We start from the raw sequence: 20,278 nt of genomic DNA, 5'->3' as shown, positions 1-20,278 counted from the left end.
TCAACAAAGTGTCTAAGTGGGCAGAGGAAAACGGGTTCAAAGTAAACCCCCACAAAAGTTCTTGTGTTCTTTTCACCAGGAAGAAAGGTCTTGTTGCAGATCCAACTATCGAAATGTATGGACAACAAATACCTGTGAACAAAGAACACAAATTTTTAGGCATCATACTTGACTCTAAGCTTACTTTCATTAACCACATAAAACATCTAAAGGCGAAATGCCTAAAAACAATGAACTTACTGAAAAGTTTATCTCACACATCCTGGGGCACCGACAGGAAGTGTTTAATGAACCTTCACAAGAGTCTCATTCGGTCACGATTGGACTATGGTGCCGTAGTATATCACTCTGCCGCCCCGAGCGCGCTAAAAATGCTAGACCCCGTCCACCATCTAGGTATCCGCCTGGCCACTGGCGCATTCAGAACAAGCCCCGTCGAAAGTTTATACGTAGAATCCAATGAGTGGTCACTCCATTTCCAGAGAACATACATCAGCTTCACCTATTTTCTCAAAGTACACTCCGATCGTGAACATCCTTGTTCTGCAACCCTTAATGATTTGAAGTGTGCAACGCTTTTCTATAATCGACCCTCTATGAGGCGGCCTTTCTCATTGCGTATAAGAGAACTTAGCGAAGAGATGGATATCCCACTTCTAGAACATCGCCTAATGCCTCCAGCTAAGCTTTCACCGCCCTGGGAGTGGCAGGTGATAGAATGTGATCTATCCTTTGTAGAGGTCACAAAGCACGCTCCCGAGCTCGAAATTGCAATCCATTTCCGCGAACTTCAATCGAAGTACTCGTGCTCGGAATTCTATACCGACGCATCCAAGTCCCATGCTGGCGTATCTTACGCCGCTGTTGGCCCCTCCTTTTCTAAAACTGACGTATTGAACCCCCTAACAAGCATCTTCACCGCAGAAGCCTACGCAGTACTGTCTGCGGTGAAGCATATAGAGAAATTGAAACTACAAAAGGCAATAATATTCACAGACTCGTTGAGTCTTGTAAAAGCGCTAACATCTTTACAAAAGCATAAGAATCCTGTTGTTATCGAGCTTTACTCACTCTTGTGTAACATTTACCAATCTCGTAGACATGTAATAATATGCTGGGTGCCTGGCCATAGAGGCATCGAGGGCAATGTGCTAGCAGACCAGTTGGCCACATCAACTACATCGCAAGCTATTAATCCTGCCGCTGCTATTTCCTCCACAGATCTGAAGCCTTTTTTGCGAAGGAAACTGCGAGGCCACTGGCAGCGTCTGTGGGACGCTGAAACAACTAATAAGCTCCACTTGATTAAGCCACAGTTAGGTTTCTGGCCCTGTACAACTAAAACACGACGAACTGATGTCCTATTCTGTCGTCTCAGAATAGGACACACATATGGTACTCACAATTTTCTATTGAATGGAAATGATCCTCCAACATGTGGTAGATGTGGCGACAGGCTCACCGTCCTCCACGTCCTCTTGGAGTGTCGGGAAGCCGAAAGAGAAAGAAAGAAACATTTTCCTCTCGCATATCGCTATTGTGTCCCTCTGCATCCCGCTATGTTTCTCGGTAAAGAACCACTTTTTAGCACCAACGCAGTCCTTGCTTTCTTGAAAGATGTTGTGCTACATGTAACTAGCCCAATAAGTTCGTAGTGCATCCTCTCTCTAGAGGATGCTGCTGCGATAGTTTTTAACTGCACATGCCTCCAGGCCCTTGTGTTTCAAGGGCTCTGTTTAGGCACTTGTGCTTCTGGCCAATACTTGTATCTTTAATTTTTTGTAACTCGTATCATTCTTTCGCAATGCATTCTTCATGTCCATAGTACACATAATCACTCATTGCCATAATCTTATTACTTATAGATTTTACGCACTTTACAGCGACTGATTTTAGGCCCCTTTACAGCCATGCCACATCTAATGTTCATATAATTCCCTATTCATCTACCACTAACAAGCCATTACCATCGTCTTGGCGCGAACTAATACTGTCATGGCGCTCTTTGGCCATACCTGGCCCTTGCGCCACTAAACTCCAACAATCATCATCATCTTTGAGTAACACGAGAACAAGGTGAGGGCAGGAGCCAACGTTTCGACAAGTGGACTTGTCTTCTTCAAGGCAACATACGCTCTTCTCGGCACAGTATATATAGGTAGAGTTCTACCTATATATACTGTGCCGAGGAAAGCATATGTTGCCTTGAAGAAAAGTCCACTTGTCGCAACGTTGGCTCCTGCCCTCACCTTGTTCTCGTGTTACTCATCGCCTTGAATCGCCATCTCCCGCATTCCCCTTGTTTTCCCTGTACCCCTCTTTCTTGTGGTAAACAGTACATAGGCCAAACAGGACGCTGTATCAATGACCAGCTGAGAGAACACTCTACAATGTCAAGAAAAACATGCATGACAGTTGGCTTGCATGTTGTTGCAGTTCATGTGCCTGTGAACCATTGTTTGCTCGGTGTACTGTTGTCAGCAGTAGCGGTGATCAACTAACCCATGAAATTATTGAAGCTGAAAAGATTGCGCGACTTGGCTCTGTGTGTGTCAGCATCTGTACACTTATCAGACAGAGTTGACCTTCCTAAGGGTGTGAATTGCGCGTGTGCAATGTGATGAGTGACGGCTATAAACATGGGTCGCTGAAAATAAAGCTTTTTGTTGGAAGTCAGCACACGTCTATTGTCTCGTCTTTTCTGTCGTCAATATCTGTGCAATTGACCAATATGTTGTACCAACAAGTCAAATTTATCACTCACTCATTGGAACTTTCTTTCATCACGAAAGAAATGTGGTTTTGGTACCGTGGTAGAGCATTCACATCATTTGTTAAGTTTTGTTTTCTTCAGACTGAACTGGATGTAACAAGCAGACGTGGCATTGCAAGGAAGCTTTATGTTAAAGGAATATATTGATACTAACGTCTTTACTGCTTACCGCAATAAAGGAAGTTGTGGGTATTGTTTTTGTGCTTTCCTTGCTCTTGTGTTCAAACTTATAGCTATAATGGTTAGGTTTTACTGAAATTTGCTTTTTGATGTTTTGCATTATTCTCCTGTGTAAAGTCACTATTGTTTGTTTCACAGTTATGCGAAGCTTAAGTTGTTTGTAAGCATTTTTATAGCCTGTTTTCACAGTAAACATGGCTTACTTCAGTGTTTCAGATGGCACTTTATAGTTTGATGTAATTGATGTCTCTGCAGGTTACCGCATTATTGACTTGGAAACCAGTGAGGTCTGGATGCAAGTGAAGCTACCGAGGGAGGCATGTGTGCATCACTTGTGCTGCTGGCCATCCTCTGCAAAAGTGATGGCTGGCTGTCAGTGCTTGGATGACTTTCTGTTACTCTACGCCTTGTGCTGTGTTGACTACTTCGTACTTGCTGCCATGTCTGCAAGCTTAGGCAAAAAGACCGGCTGGATGCTTGGCAGGAGATAGTATCCAACCGCAGTGTTACTGTGTTGTGTTGTACATTACAAAGTGAAGGAGGACAGTATTTGTGCTGTTATTAAGAAGTATAAATTGTGTTCTGCCATTGAAATAAGGTAACTCGACAAAAAGCAAAAAAATTCGAAGTCTGACCTACATGGGAAAGCAAAATATATTGTGTTGTAGTTGTAGCTGTTAGTAGAGTCTTAATATGCGATAGAAGACCTTGATGTTTAATAGAAAATATATTTAAGTGTGTTACCAGTGTGTTATCAGTTTTTAAGTTACTGTTATATAAGTGTCATTTGTTTGCCAGGATGATGTAAGCAGACAGTAAATAAATGCATGGTTTGACATTATAACCAGGTTTGTCTATGGCATTCACTATTATTTAAGGTGGACCAATGCATATTCATGGGTGCATATTCAACCACCACATATTCCTCCTGCACAAACAATTCCTACATACTAGCGTTTGTTCTTAGCAGCTGATGTTGGCTATTATGCAATTTCTTGAAAGCACATGCAGCTACCGACACATGATTTTTAGAGCAGTAAGTCGGAAGCAAAGACTGATTTTTTTCTGTGGTCTAAGCTTAAATGATATGTTAAAGGAAATGAACATTTGTGGAATATATTTACTTTCCTGCTGCGAGAACCTTTATACGAGAACCTCTGCACATTGGACGTGCATGCTGCTTCTCTTGCTGTTATAGCCAAAATGAAAAATTGGTCTTATGAACCACTTTGCAGCTTTGCATTTTTACTTGCAGTTAGCATTTATATGCTGTGCTATGGACAACAGCAAGACAAGTCAGGCAAACCACCATGTGAAACACTAAAGATTCTGGCTTAGGGCGCGTTGGTACTATATATAGTGCAAGACAGATGAGCTGCCCGTGCAGCATTGCTGTCAGCATTACACGGCTGACAGCACCGCAAACCCTTAAATTTATATTTGTTTGACAGATAATGCATTCTAGTAGTTTTCATGTCGTATATGCATGAAAATGTAAACAAGAACTGGTGAAAAGAGCATTATTTTACGTATATAGTGTATCTTACCACAAGGTAAGGTACACAGATATCTTGGTAAGCTACACAAGATATATACGTAATAAACGCTGTTTTTCACTAATTCTTGTTTCACATTTTCATGCATATGCAACATGAAAACTACTAGAGTAAATTATCTGTCAAGCAAATATAAATTTAAGGGTTTGCGGTGCTGTCAGCCATGTCATGCTGACAGCACTGCTGTTATGCATGGCTACAAATATTCTGCAATGTCAGTTGAGTGTTGCTTCAACGTCACATACGTACATTGCCTGAAAGCTGAAGTGACAAAAGGCAACATCCACATTACGTTGCCAGGAAGTTCTGTTACCGTTATGTTAACGTCGTGAATGTGCTGCTCAACGCTGCCACAACGTTACGACCCAACGTTGTCTGGTGATCAAAAAAGAGGACATTAGCAGCATGCAGGCAACGTTATACGCCGACATTTGTGCACATTCAGAGAACGTTACGGCAACATTTTGCGTTACTTGGGTAAGGGTAATATGGAAATCTGGCGGTAATTGGAAAAGTTATATTCGTGTCCTCCAACTATCACGACCGCTTTTGGTACCATCATTTCTTCGGGAAAAATGTCTGTGCTGAGCGCAAGGTTATAAATATGGCAAAGATGCAGTAAAATAATGTCAATTGCATATTTTACTGGTTTTATCTTTATTCCATCTATGTCACATGCCACACTGTTTTTAAACGAATTAAATATACCCCGGACTTTGTTATCATTTGTGGGACTGAGACATAGACTGATATCATTTTTATTAATTTTATTTGCTGCCTCTAGGTAATGCGTACTGACCAATAAATTAGCAAAAAAAGTCATTAAAGCCTCAGCGAGTTCAAAACCCTTAACGGGCGCATTGTTTAGGATCAGTTCTTTAACAGTTTCTGCAGAATGTGAGCGACCCAACAATGCGTTTATCTTCTTCCACATGACATCTGGCTTGGTCTTATGATCCTGTTAAAAAACATTACAAAAATACGCGCACTTCGTTTTTCGCTAGGAAGCGTTGGTTTTATTTGGATGTTGTTTAAATATAGCCCAATCCTCTTATCTGCGCGAAGTTAAAAACCTTTGGAAGAGCTTATCCTTTCTTTTTATCATTTTAACACACTCTTTAGTCATCCACGGCTTACGCGAGTTACTCGCCTTCCTCATTTCTGTCAGAGGAAATGACTTGGTATAAGCTTTTATGAACAAACGAACAACATTATTACACGCCTTGTCTGACGTCTTCGCTCTATAGTTACTACGTGCCAATCTGTGAGGAGTAATCTTCTGCGAAAGTCCTCTAAAGTGTATCCACTAAGGTTCTGGATTGTTCTAACGGTGTGTGAACCTGGGTTGCCAGTTCCGCTTATAATAACTGCATTTGGGCTTATTTTTTCACCGAGTCGCTTGTAGATTTTTACAGTCGCTTGTCGCGTTATTATTACTATTTTTTTGGCGAGGGAGGGAGGGGGGGGGGGCTCATTCGCATCTTTCTTGCGAATATTGTTATTTTCGTGCCCATCACGCGCATTTGTCGTTAAACATACGCGAAATCAGCAGAAGTCCCAAAGTATGAAACTGTCCCTATCCATCCATCAATGTTTTGACGCGTTGCCAGCAGTCGTGGTTGTCCTAGTGTGTTGCCAGTATTCTTTGTGCAAAATGGCTTCGAAGTGGTCGAAGTTTGGTAAAAATATTGTAAAGAGTTGGAAAAGGAAACGCAACTCACCGACTGGTTACGCCCAGTCACCGGAGACGATAAAAAGCAGCATGGAAATATTGGAAATGTAAGATTCATGTACCGGCAAACGTGCAATCAACAGGCTGCAGACTATCCTGGAAACTATTTTAAAAAGTAAATGAGTTCTTTCGTTCATTCTTGCGCATATTTTCTTTGTGCAAAATAATTATGATTATTTGTTTACTTTCTCTTCGTATTTTTGCGATTTTTGTACTATAAACTATTTTCAAGAATGGGAAAATTTGTTCAACTTCCGCTTTTTTGGGGCTTCTTCGAAAAAGTCGCACCGCTTTTTTTGGCCTTTTTTTTGGGGGGGGATGATTATTAGCTTGTTTGCTTGGCAGAATCTGGCAACTCTGGTGTGAACTATAGTTAATGCCGCATTAGGGAGGCATAATGAACTGAGGAAATAACGCATAATGAGCATAATGAGGAAATAACGACTGATATTACTGTGTCCGCGGGTTGGTTGTTTATAAAGAGGTCAATCAGAGTATCCGTTGATTCCGTGGTGCGTGTGGCACCGTGTGGGACGCAATGTAATTTGCACGTTTGACGATGTCACTGTCTGACGAACTACCATGTCTCTGTTAGTATTAATACATCAAAACAAAATTGAAAATTTTCGGAAAGAACGCCGAGGTTATCTTCTTTATTTCTGGCTGACTGTGTGTTTAAATTAAAACACGTTAAGCCCTTTACGTTATTGGAACTAAAACGTGGTTTACATCGTCGGGCTGCATCGCTATTAAAACAAACAAAAGAAGTGCGGGATAACACACGTGCCAAGTAGTAGTAGTAGAAAACTTTATGTTTTAAAATGAAGTCCCAGAGGGTGGAGCCCTCAGTCCAGGGCCCCATTTGCTGCTCCTATCCGGCTGGCCCGGTCGATCAGGCATCGCTAGTCATCGAAGGCTGTGCTGGAAAGAGCGGCTTCCCACTGGGATGGGGAGGGGTTGGGTATTATAGGTAAGCCGGGTGGTTCGGAGCATTCCCACGTAGGATGGTAGAGGTTTGGGTGACCACCACAGAAAGGACATTTGTCGGGGTACTGGCTAGGGTAAAAAGTGTGGCGGAGAGCAAGGCTGGGGAACGTATTAGTTTGGAGCCGGCGCCAAGCGGCTGCCTCTGCACGGTTTAGCTTCACGTGTGGTGGAGGGAATGTTCTACGGGATAGTCTGTGGTGTTGTAGTATATGCGTGTATGTAAGCGGTATTGTTTCCACCTTGTCTGGGTTGGACTGGTCTTCCACCGGTGCCTGGAGGGTTAGACCTCGGGCTGCCGCATGAACGCGCTCATTGCCAGGAAGAGACGCATGCCCAGGTGTCCAGACTAGGTGAACTAGTGGAATGTTTTGCTTCTTGTGTAGAATTTTATGAGCGGTCGGTGAAATCCGTCCTTGTGCGTAGTTTCGACATGCTTGCTGGGAATCTGTGAGAATTGGACACGGCAGCATCGCCGTGACAATGTCGCCTGACGTGCCTCTGTTCATGCAGGTTTTCTGCGCATGCCTAAGCTTCATCACTGGGGGTGCAGCAAAATCTTTCGACCCTGGACGCCCTAAGCTTCGCTACGATACCGGCCTACCACGTCACTTCTGTGTGGGCGGTGTTTCCGGCCAGTTCGCTGAGGGCACCAGCACCCTGGAGCATCGACACGTGGATGGCCTTTTCCACTTTACATCTGGGGGCACGATGACGTCACGACGCATGCTCACAAGGGATCATCTGCATGCTATGAATGCATGTCCATCGCCTACCGGCTTCAGTGGACACGGCAGCATCGCCGTGACAATGTCGCCTGACGTGCCTCTGTCCATGCAGGTTTTCTGCGCATGCCTAAGCTTCATCACTGGGGGTGCAGCAAAATCTTTCGACCCTGGACGCCCTAAGCTTCGCTACGATACCGGCCTACCACGTCACTTCTGTGTGGGCGGTGTTCCCGGCCAGTTCGCTGAGGGCACCAGCACCCTGGAGCATCGACACGTGGATGGCCTTTTCCACTTTCCATCTGGGGGCACGATGACGTCACGACGCATGCTCACAAGGGATCATCTGCATGCTATAAATGCATGTCCATCGCCTACCGGCTTCAGTGGACACGGCAGCATCGCCTTGACAATGTCGCCTGACGTGCCTCTGTTCATGCAGGTTTTCTGCGCATGCCTAAGCTTCATCACTGGGGGTGCAGCAAAATCTTTCGACCCTGGACGCCCTAAGCTTCGCTACGATACCGGCCTACCACGTCACTTCTGTGTGGGCGGTGTTTCCGGCCAGTTCGCTGAGGGCACCAGCACCCTGGAGCATCGACACGTGGATGGCCTTTTCCACTTTCCATCTGGGGGCACGATGACGTCACGACGCATGCTCACAAGGGATCATCTGCATGTTATAAATGCATGTCCATTGCCTACCGGCTTCAGTGGACACGGCAGCATCGCCGTGACAATGTCGCCTGACGTGCCTCTGTTCATGCAGGTTGGTGACCAAAAAAATGGCTTCCATAGTAATGTTCTTGGTCTTATAGTGCTGCCGTGTCCACGAGTTGTCTTTGACTGTATATGTGAGTGTTTTTCCATTGCGGGCTTGTTGTTGGGTCTCTGTGGGGATGTGGAGAAGAATCCAGGACCAATAACGGAAGATTTGTGCAGGGAATTGCTCCAAAATCAGAAAGAAATTTTGTCTAAACTTACTGCGGTTCAGGAAAAGCAAGACTCGTTTGAAACAAGATTCCTAGAAATGCAGAACCGGCTTCTCGTTATTGAAACTAAGGTTCAAAGCTTAGACGACACTCGGAACAGACTTGTAACTCTTGAAGAAACTGTGGCCGGCCTAAGTCTGGAAACGTCTAGTCTGGTCAAACAGGTGGATGACTTGGATAATCGTTCACGACGAAATAACCTTATCATTAGAGGAGTAGCAGAAGAGGAAAATGAAAAGGAAGAAACACTCGTAAGAAAAGTAAAAGACGATATCTTTAACGCTACTCTGAAAGTGAATGTGAATTCTATTGATAGAATTCACAGATTAGGTAAGAAACATTCTGGTAGAACTCGTCCTGTCATCTTGAGGGTGGCAGACTATAGAGATAAAATAAAGTTCTGCAGAATTGCTCGAAACTGAAGGATACTGATTACAGTATCAGCGAGGATTTCTCTAAAAGAGTACAGGGAATACGAAAAAAGCTATGGGACTCGGCAGGTGATGAAAGGAAGGCAGGAAAAAAGGTAAAGCTTGTTTTTGATAAATTGAGGGTAAACAACACGCTGTACAGCTGGAATGAAGAGCGTGAGGAAAGGTGCAAACTGGGAAGTCATTCAGGAACAAGAGATAATTGACATATACCGGGTCGACATGTAGGCTTCAAAATAATTAATGTAAACGCGAGAAGCGTACTAAACAAAACACACTCGCTTGAAGCTTTAGTTATTGATCATGAACCTGATATTGCCGTAATTACGGAAACTTGGTTACATAAAAACATACCTGATAGCGAAATCACCCCACCTGGTTACACGTTGGTTAGAAGGGATCGAGATGGGAGAGGTGGAGGCGTGGCTCTTCTCGTCAAGCGGAACATCGTTTTCACCCCGTTAGAAGTACCAGGTGATGTTGAAGCAGTGTGGATTAAAACTAAACTGAACAATCGAACTGTATTCGTCGGAGGGGTATACAGAGCTCCGAACTCTCCTGTAGAACATATCTTGCAACTTAGACAATTGATGGAAGCGTATATGAAAGAACAAGACAGCATACTATTACTAGGTGATTTTAATCTTCCAGCTATTGATTGGGATTCATATGTAGCCGGAGACACAGATGTCACTTCTTCTGAGGTATTTTTGGATTTAGCATTTTCATACAATTTAACTCAGATAGTTAAGGAATTTACTAGGGTGTGTGCAACAAGCTCTTCTGTACTTGATCTTATTTTAATTTCCAATGCTTTGACAACGTATGTGAATGATTGTCTTGTTGAAGAAGGTTTATCCGACCATAAAATGGTTATTCTGTCCTTGAACCTGTCCTCGTACCCCATGCAACAGGAATCAAGCATCCATTACCTAAACTTTCAAGCTGCTGATGATGTTAGTATTTTGGATTACCTTGAAAGATCGTTTGATAACTTCATGTCTATTTATGAATCAAGTGGTGGTACTGACGATCTGTGGGACTTTTCTTCCAAGATTACGATGCATTGTATTACGCGATTTATTCCTAAGAGCTTTAAAAAGTGCAAAAGAAAGAACCCGTGGATTACAAGGGAAATACTTCATGTCAAACGGAGGATGAAAAGGAAAAGGAAAGCTTGTTCACGAGGTCCAAGTGTACAGAACAAGACTTCACTTTATAACATGAAGCTTAACTTAAATCGTCTAGTCAAGGAAAGCAAGGAGAGATTCTTTAATGTTACACTGAAAAACTTCCTTCAGGAAGCACCTAGTAAATTTTGGAGATACGTAAACCCTACAAAGAAACAACATAAAGCAGATGATGAAAGAACTACCCAGGAACGTATAGAGCATTTCAATTCCTTCTTTTCCTCCGTTTTCACCAAAGATGATGCTACACTTCCATCCTTTACTTACACTTCCGATCGCCCTCCAGCGTCTGACCTTATCAACGAGGAAGGAGTGCTGAACCTTCTTCTGCGCATAAATACAAAGAAATCCCCTGGCCCCGACAGCATACCGAATGAGTTCCTATATAGATATGCTCAGTGGGTCGCTAAATATCTCACCATAATCTTTCAATCATCGCTTACCCAGGGAACAGTTCCTATGGCCTGGAAACAAGCTAAAGTAATTCCTGTCCACAAAAGTGGGAGCACATCAGACGTAGGTAACTACCGGCCCATCTCTCTTACGAGCACCTGCTCCAAACTACTTGAACATATAATCAGTAAACATCTCTCAAATTATTTGGAAACTAACAATTTACTATCACCAGTGCAACGTGGTTTTCGTAAAGGGTTGTCTACAATAACTCAACTCGTTCAGACAGTCCACGATCTTTCACTAACGATAAATAGTCGAAAACAGATTGACCTAATTTTTTTAGACTTCGCCAAAGCGTTTGACAAAGTCTCGCATCCTAAACTCTTGTTAAAAATAAATGAAATAATTAGAAATCCAAACATCACTAAGTGGTTTAGATCCTACCTCCACTCTCGTGAGCAGTATGTCGAAATAAATAAAATTAAATCCACGTCCAAAGCAGTTTTGTCTGGAGTACCTCAAGGCAGTGTTTTGGGGCCTCTTATTTCTTATCGTTATTAATGATTTGCCTACTGATATAACCGTCTCGCTAAGATTGTTTGCAGACGACTGCGTAATATATAAAAGGATTGAATCTTTAAATGACCAGTTAGACCTCAACACCAATTTAAATAAAATTCTACAATGGTGTAATGAATGGCAAATGTCACTGAACCGAGTAAAATCAGTTTGTATGACTATAACGCGGAAAAGGACGCCCGTGATGCATAAATACAGTATCGGTCCCCATGAACTAACAAGAGTAACAGAATATAAATATTTAGGATTAATATTTACTTCAGACTTGAGGTGGAACATTCACATCAATGAAGTTTGTAGAAGGGCAAATAAAGTTCTTTGGGGCCTCAGGCGAAGATTGTATAGCGCAACTCCTGAAGTGAAAAACCTGGCGTATAAGATATTAATACGGCCAATCATTGAATATGCTAGAATAGTATGGGACCCACACACTGCTACTAACCGTCATAAATTGGAAAGAGTTCAACGACTGGCTTCTAGATTTATATTTAATAAATATCAGCGCATGCACTCTCCTACTGAACTATGCAGTCGTGCAAACCTTTCCGCGTTAGAATTAAGGACGAAGTTTGACCGATTAAAATTTTTGTTTTTAATTATCCATAACCAGGTTAAAATAAATTTATCTGAATACTGCATAATTTCACCGGATCAACGCTTCAGACACAGGCACAGCTTATACATACAGCCGCCAGTTACACGAAATGATACATTCAAGTACAGCTTTTTTCCCAGGGTGATTAAGGAATGGAATGAATTACCAAATTGTGCTGTAAGTCTTCCGCTGTCGAACGACACCTCTTCAGCGGAAATCGGACCTGCCATCTTAAATTCATCGCCGATTCTTCGCAACATCCGCACCCCCGCGCCCCTGCCGTGCAGAGCCGGCAGTGTGCGTCGGCGGTAGCAGCTGCAGCAGGCATGAGCCAAGACGACGTCGTCGATGCTGTCGACATGACTCCAGAAGAGATCATCGATTGGCGTGAGAAATTTGTTTACTCTGACACCAAGAGGCCTTCGCCCACTTCGCCAAGCACCCTCAAAACTCGGCCGCAAGTAAGCCACAATCTGCCTCGTCCTCCTCCACTCCCTGCCGCTGAATACAAAATCATTCTTCGTGTGCATGGTGGTGTCAACTGCGCTAACATACACCCAGTCTCTCTCCGGGACATCGTCATCAAGTCCACAGACCTCTCCGCGGCTGCAACATCGCTAGATCGACTCCGGGCCAACGAGATTAACAACACAATCATCATAAGCACCCCCTGCATGGACAGAGCTGATCGCTACTTGAAGATTGCCACCCTCACCATCATGGACAAGAGCTACGAGGTCTCCACGCACGTGGCAGACCCCAAAAATTCGTGTAGGGGCATCATCAAGCTGCCGGCCTCCCTGGTGGAGGGGAACGTGCTGGTTAAACTTCGAGACTCTAATCCAACAATCAAGATACTAGCTGCTCGAAGAATGGGCTCCACGGACTCCATCCTGGTCACTTTCGAAGGCTCAAAGGTCCCCTTCTATATTGATTATCTCCGCACAGACCTCCGCTGCCGACCATATCGGCAAAAAGTGGAGGCGTGTGCGAGGTGTCGGCAGCTTGGCCATCGTCAAGATGTCTGCCCTAATGTGACAATATGTCTCTGTCCAAAATGCGGCACGCCAGATCCTCCTGAAGACCACAGCTGCACCCCTACTTGCATCATCTGCAACGGAACACATGAGACTGGTTCATCAGAGTGCAGACTTCGTTACAAACCACGGACGCCGCCCCCCGCACCACCAGAAACTAAACTGACACTTCTGGCCAGGAACAATATCCAGGCCTCCAACCAACACCCAGGACAAGAGAAGCCGCAGAGCAACTCTAGCCGCAAGAACTCTGCAACAGCGGCCCAGGTTCTAGCATCGAAGCAAGCTTGGCCTCCGCTGACTCCACGCAACGAGGAGAGACCGCCCATCAACCATACAAAGGTGAGCTGGGCAGGGGTAGTCTCCCACAATAGCAGCTCCTCACTAGATGCTGATAACTCTCTCATCAAATACTTGCTTAATCAGAACGAAATTCTCAAGGCCGAAATCAAACAGCTCAAGGCAATGCTCCACCCCCCCATCGAAATCAATGAAAGTCCTGCCGCTACTTCCAACCCACTGCCACAAAAGCTTGCGCCCACACCCACACGCCCTCCGAGAGAACGCATGGATACAGTTGCACCCACACCCATAAGCCCTCCGACAGAACAAATGGACACTGTTGCACCCACTGCTACTACTGAAGCAGCAACTCCAAGGCCACCTTCACCCCACGTGCAGCCCCCACCGGCAAAAAGGAAGAATGCCGATATAACAGACACCGACCACACCGTTGAAAACGCCATATTTGTCCTTGGTGAGCGCATGACGACCCTGGAAAACAAGGTTGTTGCCCTTGAAAATCGGCTACAAAGCAAGCTTGATTCCTTTATTTGTGAGGCATCTGCACAGTTCTGCAGATTCCAAGAGCTAATCGAAACCTGGGGAAGACCCTCCACGACGTCACAAACTCCCATCCTTCACCACAGCGACAATAATAATGAAGCCAGCACGTAGTCTGGTGATCTGGCAGTGGAACTGCAGGGGGTTCCGCAACAAGCGCGCAAATCTTACACTATTTCTGCAGAATCTTAACGAGCTCCCTGATATTATAGCTTTGCAGGAAACACACGGGAAAGTAACTCTACCGGGATACAACACGTTTCAAGACCCTCACAATGTCAAGCCCAACACTGCCGTACTTGTAAGACAGCACCTTTCTGTTAAATGGGAGACATTCAGCGGTACTGACATCCCCCACGATTTCATCGAAATTCTACCTAAACGCCTCAAACAACCCACCCTATACGTGTTGAATGTTTACAGCCCTCCCAATGCTCGACAACACCGCTTTGAGCACATGCTTGCTCAAGCCAAAGCTAACGCCAATAAACAGCCGCTAGTTGTAATGGGCGACTTCAATGCCCCCCTCCAAATGTGGGGCCACTCTGCATCTGCCCCTAAGGGAAGAGCTCTGTGGCAGCACATACAGAATCAAGGTTTCACCATCCACAATGACTTTACTCTTCCTACCCGGCTAGGAAATAGCGTCAGTAGGGATACATCCCCCGACCTCACCCTAACTCACCGCATCACTCAGGCGACGTGGCAAAACCTCCAAAACAACTTAGGCAGCGACCATTACATCCTCGAACACCGCGTAAATTTCAAGCACAGACCACTGGCCATGAAACCACTAAGGCTTACCAATTGGACGGAATTCAGAAAATCTCGCTCCAACACCAACGAAGAAGACATTACCGACATACAGCAATGGGCGAACGCTTTACAAGCAGATGTAGAGGCCCATACCACCACTCTCCCGTCAGATACACCCTTGGCAACAATTGATTCGAAGCTCCTACACATGTGGGAAGCGAAGCAAGCCTTACTCAGGAAATGGCTAACAGCCCGTTACAATCACAAACTCAGAATCAGAATCGCCAAATTGGACTCTCAGATTGAAAAATACGCTATCAAATTGAGGGCACAGCAATGGACTCAGGTTTGCGAAGGAGCGCATGGTCATCTTAGCACTAAAAAGACCTGGCAATTGCTCCGGCACCTGCTCGACCCCACCACATCTAGGACGCATAATAACCACCAGATCAATAAACTGCTACATGAACATGCAGCGGACCTGCCGACAATGTTCAGTAACTTGGCTTCCAAACATATGCCCCCTCCTACGCAAATCCCCATGCCCGACTATACTGGTGAACCCAATGAGGAACTTTGCAGCGATATCACAGAAGCGGAGGTTCGACATGCCCTCAACCAAGTGCGAACTACCACGGCACCAGGTCCAGACTCTGTGACAAATAAGACGCTTCGCAACCTCGATGAGCAATCCATACGCAAACTCACCGAGTATTACAACCACTGTCTCGAAGAGGGCGAGATACCCCAACAATGGAAAGCAGCCAAGGTGATCTTCATTCCCAAGCCGAATAAGCCAATTCACATTGATAACTTCCGTCCCATCTCTCTCACCTCATGCATAGGGAAGATCTTGGAGCACGTAATCCACCTACGCCTTTCCAAATGCATCGAAGATCATCGCTTTTTCCCCTCGGAAATGACTGGATTTCGCAAGTCTCTTTCTTGCCAGGATGTCATGCTAAGGCTCAAACAAGATATCATTGAACCGAGCGACGCACGCGACACAAAAGCGTTGCTGGGCCTCGACCTCAAGGGAGCCTTCAATAATGTGTCCCACTTGGCCATTCTACGCGAACTTAACAGTATAAACTGTGGAGAGCGAATCTACCGTTATATATGCAGCTTCCTGACGAAGCGCACTGCAACGCTCCAATTAGGCAGCGAACAATCAGGTCAGATACGTTTAGGAAGCACTCGTACGCCCCAAGGGGCAGTACTCTCCCCCCTCCTCTTCAATTTGGCTATGCGACCTTTAGCTTTCGCTCTAAAGAAGATTCCCGACCTCAGATTCTCACTGTACGCGGACGATATTACGCTGTGGATGACCGGAGGTTCGGACGGGCACATCCAAGACACCCTCCAAGCAGCCATTGACCAGATCGAACAAGTAGGTCACGACTTGAACCTTAGGTGCTCCCCCACCAAATCAGAGCTTCTCCTTCTGCCCCCCACGAGACGCTTCAGGACATCGCCCCCGAATATCGACCTCACAGTTGAAGGGCACTCCATACCCCAGGTAGACAGGATAAGGGTGCTAGGTCTTCACCTTCAAAGCAACCGAGCAAATCAGCGTACCTTGCAAGCACTACAAACAACAGTAGATAACACGCTACGCCTCATAGGAAGGATCTCCAATAAACACGGAGGGCTTCGAGAGAAGGAACTGATTCAGCTCATCCAAGCTTTTGTCCTAAGCAAAATCACCTTCGCACTACCATATCTCTCACTCTCTAGGAAGGAAGCGGACACTGTAAACTGCTTGATCCGCAAGATACACAAAGTCGCTCTTGGTGTTCCGATTAGAGCATCCACACAGAGGGTGATGGCCACAGCCACAATCAATACCTTTGAAGAATTAACCGAAGCACATCTATCATCGCAATATCACAGACTCTCCACCACTGCAGCTGGGCGTGAGATCCTGAGACAACTTCACTACGCCACACCACTCAACGAGAACAAGCGACATCAACTTCCTCCGAACATACACGGCCAATACCACATCCAACCTCTACCCAGAAACATGCATCCCGAATTTCACGTCGAACGCCGGAAACTTCGAGCCAAGGCGCTACAACGCAGCTATGGACAGGCAGAAGGAGTTTACTACGTGGACGCCGCACCCTATAAAACTAAACATCGTTATGCTTTAGCGGTCGTAGACAAGCAGGGCAACACTGTTCGTTCAGCATCAGTCAGGACCACCTCAGCGGGCGACGCAGAAGAGGCCGCCATTGCACTCGCATCGGGGCTACCTGATTGCGATGTCATCATCAGTGACTCGAAGACTGCTATCCGGAACTTCAGTAGCGGCTACATTACAAACCTCGCGCACTCTCTACTAGTCGCTCACCCGCCAAAAAACTACATCGCTCTCATCTGGACTCCAGCACATCAAGGACTACCAGGCAACGAAATGGCTCATGCCGCTGCTCGAGGATTCACGGACCGAGTGGACGGAAATGTGGGCCTTACCCCAGAAGCCAATGACTCCCAACACCAGACCAATAAAGACGCACTCATCACATTCCATGAAATTTCCACACATTACAAACACCAACGCCTAACGTATCCACCTCTCTCTGTGTCGAGCACGCGCCAGAGAGAAATATTGTGGCGCCAACTACAAACTCGCACTTTTCTTACCCCACGCACTTTGAACTTATTCTTTCCCGACACATACCCGACACCCAAGTGTCGCTTCTGCCCTGTCCAAACAGCAGATCTCTCCCATATAATGTGGAAATGCCCCATCAAATATCCCCCCCGCAACCTCAAACCATTAATTAGTAGCGAGGAGCTGTGGGAGACTGCCCTGCGCAGCTCCGATCCCACCCTGCAGGACCGAGTCCTGAGGTGGGCTGAGGAGGTAGCGGAGGCCTACCACGACTGGTAGGCGGACGTCTGGCAGCACAAGGTGCTAAGACTGGAGCACACAGGCCTCCCTCTCTCCCCCCCCCGGCCCCTCCCCTTTCTTAAAAAGGGAAATAAAAGTTCATTCATTCATTCAATTACCAAATTCAGTTGTCACATCTGCCTCCGTCAGTGATTTTAGTGCTGGTTTAGAGAATGTCATCTTCTCTGGTATGAATGCGTCTTAGCATGTATTTTTGTTTCTGGTGCGCATAAAACAATGTATTTTGTCATTGTTCACTGCATGTCACTTTTTGTAGATATTGCCATTATACTGCCTTGTATATTTTTGTTTTTGCTCGAGATGGAGCAGAATTTTGTATCTTTTCTACTATTTTTTTCCACTCCTGTAAAGGCCCTAATTGGGTTGACAGTATAAATAAACAACAAACAACAACAATGTGTATGATCTTATCTGGGGGTTGAACGCTGATGGCCAGGGCTATGGCACATTCTTCGGCTTCCGTGCTGTTGTCAGTGCGTGTTCTGGCTGATAATAGTGCTTCGCCCCTCCAGTCGGCCACCGCTACCAGTTTGGCTGTAATGTCGGGTTAGCATGCGGCGTCTGTATAGAAAGTGTCAAGGTCGTTACCATATGCTCGGTGCAGTGCCATTGCACGTGCAGTGCGCCTGCCTTTATGGTGTTCGGGGTGCATATTCCGTGGTATGGGTGCCACTGTAATGTTTTCTTTGATGTTTTAGGCGATTGACAGGGGCTCTCGTGGGGCAAACTATGATGTTGGGTAACGTAATTGTCTGAGTACGTGCCTTCCTGTGGATATACGTTTGAGTCGTTCGATGTGACCGACTTTCTGGGCTTCGATTAATTCGGCCATGGTGTTATGCAAACCAAGCTGTAATAATCTGGCTGTTGAGGTGTAGATAGGAAGGCCTGTCGCCGTTTTCACTGCTGTTCGTATGAGTGTGTCTAGCTGGTTTTTTTGGTTTTGGGTGAGTCGGTGGTAAGGTGCGGGATAGGTAATGCGGCTTACGATTAAAGCGTGTATGATGCACATGACGTCGGATTTCTTTAGGCCGTGGCGGCGGTTCGTGACCCGCCGGATCATATGCACTACTTGATTAATCTGTTTCTTCAGTAGCGTCAGGGTATATAGTCGCTTTCGCATTGGCTTGAATGTGGAGTCCCAGTAAGCGTAATTTGTTCACCTTATTTACAGGTTCACCCTCGATAATCACCGTGATGTCAGGTGGTAGGTGATGTTTCCTTTGGAGTTTTTTTACTATAAGCAGTTCTGACTTTCGAGCTGCGCATGTAAGTCCCCCTGCCCGTGCATATTTCTGGGTGACATCGGCTGCTGCTTGTAGTGCGTCCTGTATTTCACCATCTGAGCCACTGTTGGCCCAGATGGTGATATCATCAGCATAAAGCGCATGCCTAATTCCCGGTATGGCATCTAGTAGTGCAGGTAGTCTGCTCATAGCTATGTTAAATAGCACGGGGGAAAGCACTGACCCTTGTGGCGTGCCTTTTCCCGCAAGAGGGAAAGAGTCCGAACGTACATTTCCGATGCCTATAGTCGCAGTGCTATCTTTAAGAAACGCCCGGACGTAATTGTATAGTCGTCGGCCACACTTTGTTGCCGCTAGATTGGTGAGTATGAGGTCGTGAGCTACGTTATCAAGCGCGCCTTTCAGGTCTAACGCAAGGATGGCTTTGCTTTGTTGAGTGCTGATATAGTCAATTATCTCTTCCTTAATTTGCAGTAGTACGTCTTGACTAGATAGCCCCGGTCGAAAACCGAACATTGTGTGCGGCAATAAGGCTTGCTCTTCTAGGTACGGCTGAAGTCTTGCCAGGACGACGTTTTCAAATAACTTTCCTATGCGTGATGTGAGCGAGATGGGTCTTAGTTGGTTTAGAGAGCGCTGCTTGCCTGGTTTTGGCATCATTGTAATATCAGCGTGCCACCATTCTTGCGGCAGCGTGCCCTCTAGCCAGTGGTACTGAAAATAATCTGTAAGTTCTTTTATCGATTTGTCGTCGAGGTTTTTTAATAGCCGGTACTGTATTCCGTCTGCTCCCGGGGCGGTGTTGCGTACTATTGTTGCCTCTCTGCATGAAATTCTGTGTCAGATGGGTACAACTCTGAATGAACCAATAACGGCAAGGGACATTGATGTTTGCCATAGAGTGAAAACCAAGAACGATGCTTCCTGTTCTAACATCGTAGTGCAGTTTAAGAGCCGCTCAAAGCGTGACGCCTTTTGATCAAAGCTAGGAAAACTAGGCTATCAACAAATGAGATCGGTCGCTCAACAAATAAGCCAGTATTTGTTAACGAGCACCTCTGCCCTACCCTCAAGAGATTGCTCGGTATGGCAATCAGCAAGAAAAAGGCATGTGAATGGAAATTTGTTTGGATAAGGGATGGGAAGATTTTTGCCCGCAAGAATGAACAGTCCAGGGTACTTCGCGTAAACTGTGAGAGTGACATTGCAAAAATAGCTTGAATGTACAGTGACACGCCTTCGACCACGATTTGTACCGAAAATGACATTGCAACCCGAAGATGTAAACAGACGAATAGCTTCGGAAAGCATTATTGGACTAACGTGCTTCCATCTAAACATC

General features: G+C 45.5%; 1 protein-coding gene and 1 pseudogene across 1 annotated transcript in view; both read left to right on the top strand.

The window, feature by feature from the left end:
* LOC125947057 (translation initiation factor IF-2-like) overlaps positions 1-20,278 on the top strand; it is a 550,732-nt gene that overhangs the window by 268,161 nt on the left and 262,293 nt on the right. The window lies entirely within an intron of this gene.
* Positions 8,413-9,774, top strand: LOC119459331 (uncharacterized; annotated as a pseudogene).

Source organism: Dermacentor silvarum, chromosome 7, assembly GCF_013339745.2.
Source record: "Dermacentor silvarum isolate Dsil-2018 chromosome 7, BIME_Dsil_1.4, whole genome shotgun sequence".
Classification (NCBI taxonomy): domain Eukaryota; kingdom Metazoa; phylum Arthropoda; class Arachnida; order Ixodida; family Ixodidae; genus Dermacentor; species Dermacentor silvarum.
The sequence above is the reverse complement of the archived record's forward strand: the minus strand, read 5'-3'. Positions and strand labels throughout refer to the sequence as shown.